Genomic DNA, 14,999 nt, shown 5'->3' with positions numbered 1-14,999 from the left:
TTGAAGTCTTTCAAAAGTGTATAAATACATATTAAAACACTACATGTATATACATTTTAACTGAGTCGTTAAGTCATCGTTAGTCGTTACATGTAAGTGTTGTTTTGAAACCTTTAGGTTAACGATCTTGTTAAATGTTGTTAACCCAATGTTTATAATATCAAAAGAGATTTTAAATTATTATATTATCATGATATTATGATGTACTAATATCTCTTAATATGATATATATACATTAAATGTCGTTACAACGATAAACGTTACATATATGTCTCGTTTCAAAATCATTAAGTTAGTAGTCTTGTTTTTACATATGTAGTTCATTGTTAATATAATTAATGATATGTTTACTTATCATAATATCATGTTAACTATATATATAACCATATATATGTCATCATATAGTTTTTTTACAAGTTTTAACGTTCGTGAATCACCGGTCAACTTGGGTGGTCAATTGTCTATATGAAACCTATTTCAATTAATCAAGTCTTAACAAGTTTGATTGCTTAACATGTTGGAAACATTTAATCATGTAAACATCAATCTCAATTAATGTATATAAACATGGAAAAGTTCGGGTCACTACAGTACCTACCCGTTAAATAAATTTCGTCCCGAAATTTTAAGCTGTTGAAGGTGTTGACGAATCTTCTGGAAATAGATGCGGGTATTTCTTCTTCATCTGATCTTCACGCTCCCAGGTGAACTCGGGTCCTCTACGAGCATTCCATCGAACCTTAACAATTGGTATCTTGTTTTGCTTAAGTCTTTTAACCTCACGATCCATTATTTCGACGGGTTCTTCGATGAATTGGAGTTTTTCGTTGATTTGGATTTCATCTAACGGAATAGTGAGATCTTCTTTAGCAAAACATTTCTTCAAATTCGAGACGTGGAAAGTGTTATGTACAGCCGCGAGTTGTTGAGGTAACTCAAGTCGGTAAGCTACTGGTCCGACACGATCAATAATCTTGAATGGTCCAATATACCTTGGATTTAATTTCCCTCGTTTACCAAATCGAACAACGCCTTTCCAAGGTGCAACTTTAAGCATGACCATCTCTCCAATTTCAAATTCTATATCTTTTCTTTTAATGTCAGCGTAGCTCTTTTGTCGACTTTGGGCGGTTTTCAACCGTTGTTGAATTTGGATGATCTTCTCGGTAGTTTCTTGTATAATCTCCGGACCCGTAATCTGTCTATCCCCCACCTCACTCCAACAAATCGGAGACCTGCACTTTCTACCATAAAGTGCTTCAAACGGCGCCATCTCAATGCTTGAATGGTAGCTGTTGTTGTAGGAAAATTCTGCTAACGGTAGATGTCGATCCCAACTGTTTCCGAAATCAATAACACATGCTCGTAGCATGTCTTCAAGCGTTTGTATCGTCCTTTCGCTCTGCCCATCAGTTTGTGGATGATAGGCAGTACTCATGTCTAGACGAGTTCCTAATGCTTGCTGTAATGTCTGCCAGAATCTTGAAATAAATCTGCCATCCCTATCAGAGATAATAGAGATTGGTATTCCATGTCTGGAGACGACTTCCTTCAAATACAGTTGTGCTAACTTCTCCATCTTGTCATCTTCTCTTATTGGCAGGAAGTGTGCTGATTTGGTGAGACGATCAACTATTACCCAAATAGTATCAAAACCACTTGCAGTCCTTGGCAATTTAGTGATGAAATCCATGGTAATGTTTTCCCATTTCCATTCCGGGATTTCGGGTTGTTGAAGTAGACCTGATGGTTTCTGATGCTCAGCTTTGACCTTAGAACACGTCAAACATTCTCCTACGTATTTAGCAACATCGGCTTTCATGCCCGGCCACCAAAAATGTTTCTTGAGATCCTTGTACATCTTCCCCGTTCCAGGATGTATTGAGTATCTGGTTTTATGAGCTTCTCTAAGTACCATTTCTCTCATATCTCCAAATTTTGGTACCCAAATTCTTTCAGCCCTATACCGGGTTCCGTCTTCCCGAATATTAAGATGCTTCTCCGATCCTTTGGGTATTTCATCCTTTAAATTTCCCTCTTTTAAAACTCCTTGTTGCGCCTCCTTTATTTGAGTAGTAAGGTTATTATGAATCATTATATTCATAGATTTTACTCGAATGGGTTCTCTGTCCTTCCTGCTCAAGGCATCGGCTACCACATTTGCCTTCCCCGGGTGGTAACGAATCTCAAAGTCGTAATCATTCAACAATTCAATCCACCTACGCTGCCTCATATTCAGTTGTTTCTGATTAAATATGTGTTGAAGACTTTTGTGGTCGGTATATATAATACTTTTGACCCCATATAAGTAGTGCCTCCAAGTCTTTAATGCAAAAACAACCGCGCCTAATTCCAAATCATGCGTCGTATAATTTTGTTCGTGAATCTTCAATTGTCTAGACGCATAAGCAATCACCTTCGTTCGTTGCATTAATACACAACCGAGACCTTGCTTTGATGCATCACAATAAATCACAAAATCATCATTCCCTTCAGGCAATGACAATATAGGTGCCGTAGTTAGCTTTTTCTTCAATAACTGAAACGCTTTCTCTTGTTCATCATTCCATTCAAATTTCTTCCCTTTATGCGTTAATGCAGTCAAGGGTTTTGCTATTCTGGAAAAGTCTTGGATGAACCTTCTGTAGTAACCAGCTAGTCCTAAAAACTGGCGTATGTGTTTCGGAGTTTTCGGGGTTTCCCACTTTTCAACAGTTTCTATCTTTGCCGGATCCACCTTAATACCTTCTTTGTTCACTATGTGACCGAGGAATTGAACTTCTTCCAACCAAAATGCACACTTTGAAAACTTAGCGTACAATTCTTCCTTCCTCAATACTTCTAACACCTTTCTCAAATGTTCACCGTGTTCTTGGTCATTCTTTGAGTAAATAAGTATGTCATCAATGAAAACAATGACAAACTTGTCAAGGTATGGTCCACACACTCGGTTCATAAGGTCCATGAACACAGCTGGTGCATTAGTTAAACCAAACGGCATGACCATAAACTCGTAATGACCGTAACGTGTTCTGAAAGCAGTCTTTGGAATATCATCTTCTTTCACCCGCATTTGATGATACCCGGAACGTAAGTCAATCTTTGAATAAACAGACGAGCCTTGTAGTTGATCAAATAAGTCGTCGATTCTCGGTAGTGGGTAGCGGTTCTTGATGGTAAGTTTGTTCAACTCTCGGTAGTCGATACACAACCTGAATGTACCATCTTTCTTCTTGACAAACAAAACAGGAGCTCCCCACGGTGATGTGCTTGGTCGAATGAAACCACGCTCTAAAAGTTCTTGTAATTGGCTTTGTAGTTCTTTCATCTCGCTGGGTGCGAGTCTGTAAGGAGCACGAGCTATTGGTGCAGCTCCTGGTACAAGATCTATTTGAAATTCAACGGATCGATGTGGGGGTAATCCCGGTAATTCTTTCGGAAATACATCGGGAAATTCTTTTGCAATGGGAACATCATTGATGCTCTTTTCTTCAGTTTGTACTTTCTCGACGTGTGCTAGAACAGCATAGCAACCTTTTCTTATTAGTTTTTGTGCCTTCAAATTACTAATAAGATGTAGCTTCGTGTTGCCCTTTTCTCCGTACACCATTAAGGATTTTCCTTTTTCTCGTATAATGCGAATTGCATTTTTGTAACAAACGATCTCCGCTTTCACTTCTTTCAACCAGTCCATACCGATTATCACATCAAAACTCCCTAACTCTACTGGTATCAAATCAATCTTAAATGTTTCGCTAACCAGTTTAATTTCTCGATTCCGACATATATTATCTGCTGAAATTAATTTACCATTTGCTAATTCGAGTAAAAATTTACTATCCAAAGGCGTCAATGGACAACTTAATTTAGCACAAAAATCTCTACTCATATAGCTTCTATCCGCACCCGAATCAAATAAAACGTAAGCAGATTTATTGTCAATAAGAAACGTACCCGTAACAAGCTCCGGGTCTTCCTGTGCCTCTACCGCATTAATATTGAAAACTCTTCCACGGCCTTGTCCATTCGTGTTCTCCTGGTTCGGGCAATTTCTAATAATGTGGCCTGGTTTTCCACATTTATAACAAACTACATTGGCATAACTTGCTCCGACACTACTTGCTCCGCCATTACTCGTTCCGACACCATTTGTTCCTTTCGTTCTATTAACCCCTGGTCCGTAGACCTCACACTTCGCCGCGCTATGACCATTTCTTTTACACTTGTTGCAAAATTTGGTGCAGAACCCCGAGTGATTCTTTTCACACCTTTGGCATAGTTGCTTCTGATTGTTGTTGTTGTTGCGGTTATTATTGTTGTTGGGATGATTGTTGTAGTTGCTGTTGTTGTTGTTGTTGTTGTTGGGCCGTTTGTTGTAGTTGCGATTGATGTTGCGATTGTTGGGATAATTGTTGCGATTATTGTTGTAATTGCTGTTGTTGTTGTATTGGTGATTCTTATCACCGTTTTCCTCCCACTTTCTTTTGACTTGCTTCACATTGGCCTCTTCAGCAGTCTGTTCTTTAATTCTTTCTTCAATCTGGTTCACTAGTTTGTGAGCCATTCTACATGCCTGTTGTATGGAGGCGGGCTCGTGTGAACTTATATCTTCTTGGATTCTTTCCGGTAATCCTTTCACAAACGCGTCGATCTTCTCTTCCTCATCTTCGAATGCTCCCGGACACAATAGGCACAATTCTGTGAATCGTCTTTCGTACGTGGTAATATCAAATCCTTGGGTTCGTAACCCTCTAAGTTCTGTCTTGAGCTTATTGACCTCGGTTCTGGGACGGTACTTCTCGTTCATCAAGTGCTTGAATGCTAACCACGGTAGTGCGTACGCATCATCTTGTCCCACTTGCTCTAGATAGGTATTCCACCATGTTAACGCAGAACCTGTGAAGGTATGCGTAGCGTACTTCACTTTGTCCTCTTCAGTACACTTACTTATGGCAAACACCGATTCAACCTTCTCGGTCCACCGTTTCAATCCGATCGGTCCTTCGGTTCCATCAAATTCCAAAGGTTTGCAGGCAGTGAATTCTTTGTAGGTGCATCCTACACGATTTCCTGTACTGCTAGATCCAAGGTTATTGTTGGTATGTAGCGCAGCCTGTACTGCGGCTATGTTTGAAGCTAGAAAAGTACGGAATTCCTCTTCATTCATATTCACGGTGTGTCGAGTAGTCGGTGCCATTTCCTTCAAAATAGTTAAATGGAACAAGTTAATCATACAGAATATTAAGAGTAGTTAATAGTATTTCGTAGCATAATATGAACTCATTTATAAAAGCTTTTTCTTCATATTAGCGTTTTATAAGTTTAAATTCGGGTAGTACCTACCCGTTAAGTTCATACTTAGTAGCTAATATACAATTCAACTACTACAATTCTATATGAAAAACTGATTATAATAATATTTCGCGTTCAAACTTTTATACAATATTTTACAAACTTACAATACCGCTTATTTTACATAAAGCATGAAATATAGCACACAATAACTTTGATACAAGATAGTTGTGAAGACAATTCTAGCTAGTACACAAGTCGTTCAGCAAAGGCAATAAAGACACGTAATTCATACGTCCAGAAACAAGTCATGCATTCTGGTTTTACTAGGACTACTTCCCATCCTTGGTCTTGTGCAACATAACCGTTATGGCTGTTGATAAGACAGCGTGTTGTAACATCATCAAAGGGACGAGGGTTACGTAATGTCCAACAGTCCCGTAATAATCTAAAAACCTCATTTCTTACCCCAATTACCGACTCCGTCACTTGTGGAAACGTTTTGTTTAATAGTTGTAGCCCGATGTTCTTGTTCTCACTTTGGTGAGAAGCGAACATTACTAATCCGTAAGCATAACATGCTTCTTTATGTTGCATGTTAGCCGCTTTTTCTAAATCACGAAGTCCAATATTCGGATATATTGAGTCAAAATAATTTCTTAACCCGTTGCGTAAAATAGCATTTGGGTTCCCCGCAATATATGCGTCAAAGTAAACACATCGTAACTTATGGGTTTCCCAATGTGATATCCCCCATCTTTCAAACGAAAGTCTCTTATATACCAAGACATTCTTGGAACGTTCTTCGAATGTCTTACAAACTGATCTCGCCTTAAATAGTTGTGCCGAAGAATTCTGGCCGACTCTAGACAAGATTTCATCAATCATGTCTCCGGGTAGGTCTCTTAAAATATTGGGTTGTCTATCCATTTTGTGTTTTTAAACTGTAAAATAGACAAGAGTTAGATTCATAAAAAAAATACTTATTAATACAAGCAATTTTTACATATATCATAAAGCATAAGAACACTATATTCCATATATTACACCACACGAATACAACTATCTTATTCCGACTCGCTCGTTTCTTCTTCTTCGGTTTTGGTTCGTTTTGCCAAGTTTCTAGGGATATATGATGTTCCCCTAATACGAGCCGTCGTTGTCCACATTGGTTTAGAAAAACCTGGTGGTTTAGAGGTTCCCGGGTCATTGTTACAACTTAAGGACTTCGGGGGTTGACGATACATATACAGTTCATCGGGGTTGGAATTAGATTTCTCTATTTTTATGCCCTTTCCCTTATTATTTTCTTTTGCCTTTTTAAATTCAGTTGGGGTAATTTCTATAACATCATCGGAATTCTCGTCGGAATCTGATTCATCGGAGAATTGGTAATCCTCCCAATATTTTGCTTCCTTGGCGGAAACACCATTGACCATAATTAACCTTGGTCGGTTGGTTGAGGATTTTCTTTTACTTAACCGTTTTATTATTTCCCCCACCGGTTCTATTTCTTCATCCGGTTCCGATTCTTCTTCCGGTTCCGATTCTTCTTCCGGTTCCGACTCTTCTTCCGGTTCCTCTTCGGGAACTTGTGAATCAGTCCACGAATCATTCCAATTTACATTTAACTCTTCATTATTATTAGGTGAGTCAATGGGACTTGTTCTAGAGGTAGACATCTATCACATAATATCAAACGCGTTAAGAGATTAATATATCACATAATATTCACATGTTAAAAATATATAGTTTCCAACAAAATTTGTTAAGCAATCATTTTTCAAGTAAACACGGTCGAAGTCCAGACTCACTAATGCATCCTAACAAACTAGATAAGACACACTAATGCAAAATTCTGGTTCTCTAAGACCATCGCTCGGATACCAACTGAAATGTCCCGTTCTTATTGATTAAAAACGTTCCATATTAATTGATTTCGTTGCGAGGTTTTGACCTCTATATGAGACGTTTTTCAAAGACTGCATTCATTTTAAAACAAACCATAACCTTTATTTCATCAATAAAGGTTTAAAAAGCTTTACGTAGATTATCAAATAATGATAATCTAAAATATCCTGTTTACACACGACCATTACATAATGGTTTACAATACAAATATGTTACAACAAAATAAGTTTCTTGAATGCAGTTTTTACACAATATCATACAAGCATGGACTCCAAATCTCGTCCTTATTTAAGTATGCGACAGCGGAAGCTCTTAATAATCACCTGAGAATAAACATGCTTAAAACGTCAACAAAAATGTTGGTGAGTTATAGGTTTAACCTATATATATCAAATCGTAACAATAGACCACAAGATTTCATATTTCAATACACATCCCATACATAGAGATAAAAATCATTCATATGGTGAACACCTGGTAACCGACAATAACAAGATGCATATATAAGAATATCCCCATCATTCCGGGACACCCTTCGGATATGATATAAATTTCGAAGTACTAAAGCATCCGGTACTTTGGATGGGGTTTGTTAGGCCCAATAGATCTATCTTTAGGATTCGCGTCAATTAGGGTGTCTGTTCCCTAATTCTTAGATTACCAGACTTAATAAAAAGGGGCATATTCGATTTCGATAATTCAACCATAGAATGTAGTTTCACGTACTTGTGTCTATTTTGTAAATCATTTATAAAACCTGCATGTATTCTCATCCCAAAAATATTAGATTTTAAAAGTGGGACTATAACTCACTTTCACAGATTTTTACTTCGTCGGGAAGTAAGACTTGGCCACTGGTTGATTCACGAACCTATAACAATATATACATATATATCAAAGTATGTTCAAAATATATTTACAACACTTTTAATATATTTTGATGTTTTAAGTTTATTAAGTCAGCTGTCCTCGTTAGTAACCTACAACTAGTTGTCCACAGTTAGATGTACAGAAATAAATCGATAAATATTATCTTGAATCAATCCACGACCCAGTGTATACGTATCTCAGTATTGATCACAACTCAAACTATATATATTTTGGAATCAACCTCAACCCTGTATAGCTAACTCCAACATTCACATATAGAGTGTCTATGGTTGTTCCGAAATATATATAGATGTGTCGACATGATAGGTCGAAACATTGTATACGTGTCTATGGTATCTCAAGATTACATAATATATAATACAAGTTGATTAAGTTATGGTTGGAATAGATTTGTTACCAATTTTCACGTAGCTAAAATGAGAAAAATTATCCAATCTTGTTTTACCCATAACTTCTTCATTTTAAATCCGTTTTGAGTGAATCAAATTGCTATGGTTTCATATTGAACTCTATTTTATGAATCTAAACAAAAAAAGTATAGGTTTCTAGTCGGAAAAATAAGTTACAAGTCGTTTTTGTAAAGGTAGTCATTTCAGTCGAAAGAACGACGTCTAGATGACCATTTTAGAAAACATACTTCCACTTTGAGTTTAACCATAATTTTTGGATATAGTTTCATGTTCATAATAAAAATCATTTTCTCAGAATAACAACTTTTAAATCAAAGTTTATCATAGTTTTTAATTAACTAACCCAAAACAGCCCGCGGTGTTACTACGACGGCGTAAATCCGATTTTACGGTGTTTTTCGTGTTTCCAGGTTTTAAATCATTAAGTTAGCATATCATATAGATATAGAACATGTGTTTAGTTGATTTTAAAAGTCAAGTTAGAAGGATTAACTTTTGTTTGCGAACAAGTTTAGAATTAACTAAACTATGTTCTAGTGATTACAAGTTTAAACCTTCGAATAAGATAGCTTTATATGTATGAATCGAATGATGTTATGAACATCATTACTACCTTAAGTTCCTTGGATGAACCTACTGGAAAAGAGAAAAATGGATCTAGCTTCAATGGATCCTTGGATGGCTCAAAGTTCTTGAAGCAAAATCATGACACGAAAACAAGTTCAAGTAAGATCATCACTTGAAATAAGATTGTTATAGTTATAGAAATTGAACCAAAGTTTGAATATGATTATTACCTTGTATTAGAATGATAACCTACTGTAAGAAACAAAGATTTCTTGAGGTTGGATGATCACCTTACAAGATTGGAAGTGAGCTAGCAAACTTGAAAGTATTCTTGATTTTATGAAACTAGAACTTTTGGAATTTATGAAGAACACTTAGAACTTGAAGATAGAACTTGAGAGAGTTCAATTAGATGAAGAAAATTGAAGAATGAAAGTGTTTGTAGGTGTTTTTGGTCGTTGGTGTATGGATTAGATATAAAGGATATGTAATTTTGTTTTCATGTAAATAAGTCATGAATGATTACTCATATTTTTGTAATCTTATGAGATATTTCATGCTAGTTGCCAAATGATGGTTCCCACATGTGTTAGGTGACTCACATGGGCTGCTAAGAGCTGATCATTGGAGTGTATATACCAATAGTACATACATCTAAAAGCTGTGTATTGTACGAGTACGAATACGGGTGCATACGAGTAGAATTGTTGATGAAACTGAACGAGAATGTAATTGTAAGCATTTTTGTTAAGTAGAAGTATTTTGATAAGTGTATTGAAGTCTTTCAAAAGTGTATAAATACATATTAAAACACTACATGTATATACATTTTAACTGAGTCGTTAAGTCATCGTTAGTCGTTACATGTAAGTGTTGTTTTGAAACCTTTAGGTTAACGATCTTGTTAAATGTTGTTAACCCAATGTTTATAATATCAAAAGAGATTTTAAATTATTATATTATCATGATATTATGATGTACTAATATCTCTTAATATGATATATATACATTAAATGTCGTTACAACGATAAACGTTACATATATGTCTCGTTTCAAAATCATTAAGTTAGTAGTCTTGTTTTTACATATGTAGTTCATTGTTAATATAATTAATGATATGTTTACTTATCATAATATCATGTTAACTATATATATAACCATATATATGTCATCATATAGTTTTTTTACAAGTTTTAACGTTCGTGAATCACCGGTCAACTTGGGTGGTCAATTGTCTATATGAAACCTATTTCAATTAATCAAGTCTTAACAAGTTTGATTGCTTAACATGTTGGAAACATTTAATCATGTAAACATCAATCTCAATTAATGTATATAAACATGGAAAAGTTCGGGTCACTACATGACGTTGGTTAAAACGTCACTTTTTATCATGAATGCAAACTTATTTTGAAACAGCATATAGTGTTTGACCTTGTAATGATCCTGTTGTTGATGGTCCGTACATGTTGATCTAGTACGAGGAATCACATTTGGTATCAGAGCATTGGTTGTAGGGAATTAGGTTGCATTAGTGAGTCTGGACCGACCCGAGTAGGATTCACTAATAGGACTAATCTACAACTTGCTAGTTTACTTGTTTCTGCGGAACTTGTTGCATGCTGTTGCTTACTTTTACTGCTATATGTCATATACTGCTACTTGTTTTCACTACTGCATGATATTATCTGCTTTCGATTGCATGATACTTCTGTAGGATTTGTTATTATTGCTATGCTATTTACTGTTATACATAATCTAGACTGTCGTAGTTATTTTGCCTAATACGTGCTTGCTTTATGACTTACTGACATGGAAAAAGTTATTTTTCCTTGTTCAGATGTCGGATGTCCCGCCTGTTATTATTTTGGAGAGTGACTCAGACTCATCCGCCACCTCGCCTGATATTGTTGCCGATTCTCAGATCCCATCATCGACACCCTCCAGTGACTCTGGCGCTTCGTCCTCTGGAGCCAGTAGCCATGCACCCAACCCAGTGATCACCTCAGACGGAGCCGAGGACCTACAGGAGATTCCAGCTCCACTTGTCCAGGACCCTAGGAGCCACAGCACCATTCCAGTGGTACTGTGATTCCTGGGGAACATGGGGAGGGTCCGTTCCGTAATGAGTATAACCATTGGGTCAGACGCCTTCCTGATGGGCGTGTCGTGCTGATTCCACCCTGCAGATACCGACTGATGACAGCCGGCCGAGTAGAGCCACCCGTGCAGCCACCCCAAATGATTCCGACGACTCATCATCCGACGACTCATCCTCCGAAGACTCCAGCGATGAGGATTCCGATAAGGACCTTGATGAGGCACCCGTACAGCCACCCTCCACCCCGCCGAAGAAGCGGTATCGTTTCAATGGTACTGTTATTCTAGGGATTAACGGAGGTCGACCATTCATAGACGTACATGGTCAGTTGGTTAGGGTTGCCGCCCGTAAGCGGGTTGTGCCATACCCTGCTGACCCACTCATGTGTAAGGCTCCCCGATATGCAGCATCTACTTCTGGTGCTGGACCGTCTACACCACCGGCTCCACCTGTTCCATCTGCACCGCCTGCCCCACCATCTCCCTCTGTCGAGGAACTAACGAGGGAAGTGGAGATCCTCCGTGCTCGGGTAACTGAACTCGACGACCAGATGTCCCATATAATGGACATCCTTTACCCACTGCCACCGTAGGGCTATTGTAGTAGATTTCATTATGTAATCCCGTTTGTAGTTTCATGTATTACTTATGTATTGTACGAACCTATGCGGATGTATGCAACTTATTATTAATGAATGGAACTTAGTGTTGTTTAATTCTTCCACGGTGTTCTATTTACGTTACTGTATGATGATTTGTGGTATCTGTACCTAGTTGCATTACTTAATTAACATGTGTTGTGTGGATTCCATGTTGGTTACCATATACTGTATTACTATATATTAAATGCTGGATTTTGACTTGAGTCAAAATATTTGTTTAGATGATCATGGCAAACGGACGATCAACGCCCATAGCTGCACAAATTGAGGAAATGATCACTGAACGAGTAGCCGCCGCTTTAGCGGAAATCAACCCCCAAACTCCACCAGTTAATCAGCAAAAGCGTAACGGATGCACCTACAAGGAATTCCAAAGCTGCAAGCCCCACAACTTTAGTGGCACTGAGGGGCCAGTGGGATTGACTAGGTGGTTTGAGAAATTAGAATCTGTGTTCCGAGTTAGCAACTGCTCAGAGACAAACAAAACCAAGTATGCCTCTTGTACGCTGTCGGACGGCGCACTAACCTGGTGGAACACCCTTGCTCAAGCTAAAGGTATTGACGAAGCTTATGCCACTCCGTGAAAAGAGTTTAAAGGGGCCATGATCGAGGAGTATTGCCCTAGAACAGAGATCCAGAAAATGGAGGCCGAGTTTTGGCAGTTGAAGGTTGGAATAAAATGATCTTGATGGTTACAACCGTAGGTATCTGGAATTAGCGCTGATGTGTCCCACGATGGTTACCCCGGAGTTTAAGCGAATGGAAAGGTACTTGTGGGGACTTCCTAAGTCCATTAAAGGAAATGTCACCTTTTCTAAGCCATCAAATGTCCCGGAGGCTATGCGCATGGCGCATACCCTAGTGAACCAAATTATCAGCGAAGAACCAGAGAAGACTAAATCCAAATCGGGTAGTAGTGATAAGCGTAAGTGGGACAACAACAAGGGGAGAGTCTATGATCAAACCCCCTCTAAGAGGCACAACGACGGAAGGAACCCCAACCCGAACACTAGCTCGAACCCAAACTACAAGGGTAGTCTACCGCAATTCAAGAGGTGCTACAAGCACCATACCAGGTATTATAACGTGGTCTGTGAAAAATGTAAAAGAACTGGGCACATTGGCAAGGACTGTAAGATCACCACCATGACTGGGAAGCCGAACCCCACTGGACCGAGAAAGTGTTATGAGTGTGGACAACCGGGCCACTTCAAAAATGAGTGTCCCAACAAGCGAAAGGACAGCGAACCACCGCGTGGACGAGCTTTCAACGTAAATGCAAGGGATGCCCGTGAGAACCCCGACTTGGTTACAGGTATATTCACTATCAATAACTTATTAGCTTCTGTCCTGTTTGATACTGGTGCTGATAGAAGTTATGTATGTAGAAACTTTTGCTCTAAGATAAATTGGTCGTTAGTTCCTTTAAATGAAAGTATGCTTGTTGAGGTAGCCAATGGAAAACTTGAGAAAGTTGACCAAATTGGCTGAGGAGCTATTATCATTATAGCTGGCGTGGATTTCGAATTTGACTTAATACCCATCAAATTGGAAAGTTTTGACGTGATTGTCGGTATGGATTGGTTGACCAAGGTAAGAGCCGACATTATATGTGGAGATAAGCTCTTCGTATACCACAAGGAGATGGTGAGCCACTGGTCATTTACGAAGAGAGATGTAGCTCGCAACTGAATCTCATTAGTTGCATGAAAGTGCAAAAGATCATGAAGAAAGGACGTCTTGCTGTTTTAGCACATGTGAAAACGTTAGAAACCGAGGTGAAGAGTGTGAATGATGTACGAATTGTGAACGAATTTTCTGATGTCTTTCCAGAAGAATTGCTTGGATTACCGCCATCAAGAGCAGTGGAGTTTCAAATCGATTTAGTGTCAGGAGCTGCACCTGTAGCTCGCGCACCTTATCGACTCGTACCTTTCGAAATGCGAGAGTTACAAAGCCAAATACAAGAACTACTAGACCGTGGATTTATCCAACCAAGTTCTTCGCCTTGGGGCACGCCTGTTTTATTTGTGAAGAAGAAGGACGGATCCTTCTGCATGTGTATCGACTACCGCGAACTCAACAAATTGACGATTAAGAATCGGTATCCACTCCCACAAATTGACGATCTTTTTGATCAGCTACAAGGATCGAGCATTTACTTTAAGATCGATTTTCGATTCGGTTATCACCAGTTGAGGGTGAAAGAGAGTGATGCGATGAAAACTGTGTTCAGAACCCGCTATGGTCATTATGAGTTTCTCGTGATGCCATTCGGTTTAACCAACGCACCTTTCGTGTTCATGGATCTCATGAATCATGTCTGCAAGCCATACCTGGATAAGTTCATTATCGTCTTCATATATGATATCCTCATCTACTCCAAAAGCGAAGAAGAACATGAGCAACATCTTTGATTAGTGCTTGAACTCTTGAGACGAGAGCAACTCTATGCAAAATTCTCCAAGTGTGAGTTTTGGTTGAAGGAAGTCCAATTTCTGGGTCATGTTGTGAGCGACCAGGGTATCAAAGTTGATCCCGTAAAGATTGAAGCTATCAGCAAGTGGGAAACTCCCACTACTCCGACTCACATCCGCCAATTTTTAGGTCTCGCAGGTTACTACCGAAGATTTTTTGAAGGTTTCTCTCTGATTGCACTCCCATTAACAGCACTGACTCACAAAGGGAAGAAATTTGTTTGGGCAGCCGAGCAAGAGTCAGCATTTCAAATCTTGAAACAAAAGTTAACCACCGCACCTATCTTATCACTTCCTGAAGGCAGAGATGATTTCGTCATTTACTGCGATGCCTCAAAAAATGGTTTTGGTCGCGTATTGATGCAAAGAACGAAGGTCATTGCTTATGCTTCCCGTCAACTGAAGATCTACGAGCGAAACTACACTACTCATGATCTTGAACTTGGAACCGTTATCTTTGCGCTCAAATTCTGGAGACACTATCTTTATGGAACTAGAAGTACTATTTTCACCGATCATAAAAGTCTCCAGCACATATTCGATCAAAAACACCTGAACATGAGACAGCGACGATGGATTGAGACGCTGAATGACTATAATTGTGAATTCGTTACCATTCTGGCAAGGCCAATGTTGTAGCCGACGCTTTGAGTTGAAAGGAGAGAATGGTACCTCTTCGTGTTCGGGTT

The sequence above is a fragment of the Rutidosis leptorrhynchoides genome, chromosome 5, assembly GCF_046630445.1.
Source record: "Rutidosis leptorrhynchoides isolate AG116_Rl617_1_P2 chromosome 5, CSIRO_AGI_Rlap_v1, whole genome shotgun sequence".
Lineage (NCBI taxonomy): Eukaryota > Viridiplantae > Streptophyta > Magnoliopsida > Asterales > Asteraceae > Rutidosis > Rutidosis leptorrhynchoides.
This window is presented reverse-complemented; position numbering follows the sequence as displayed.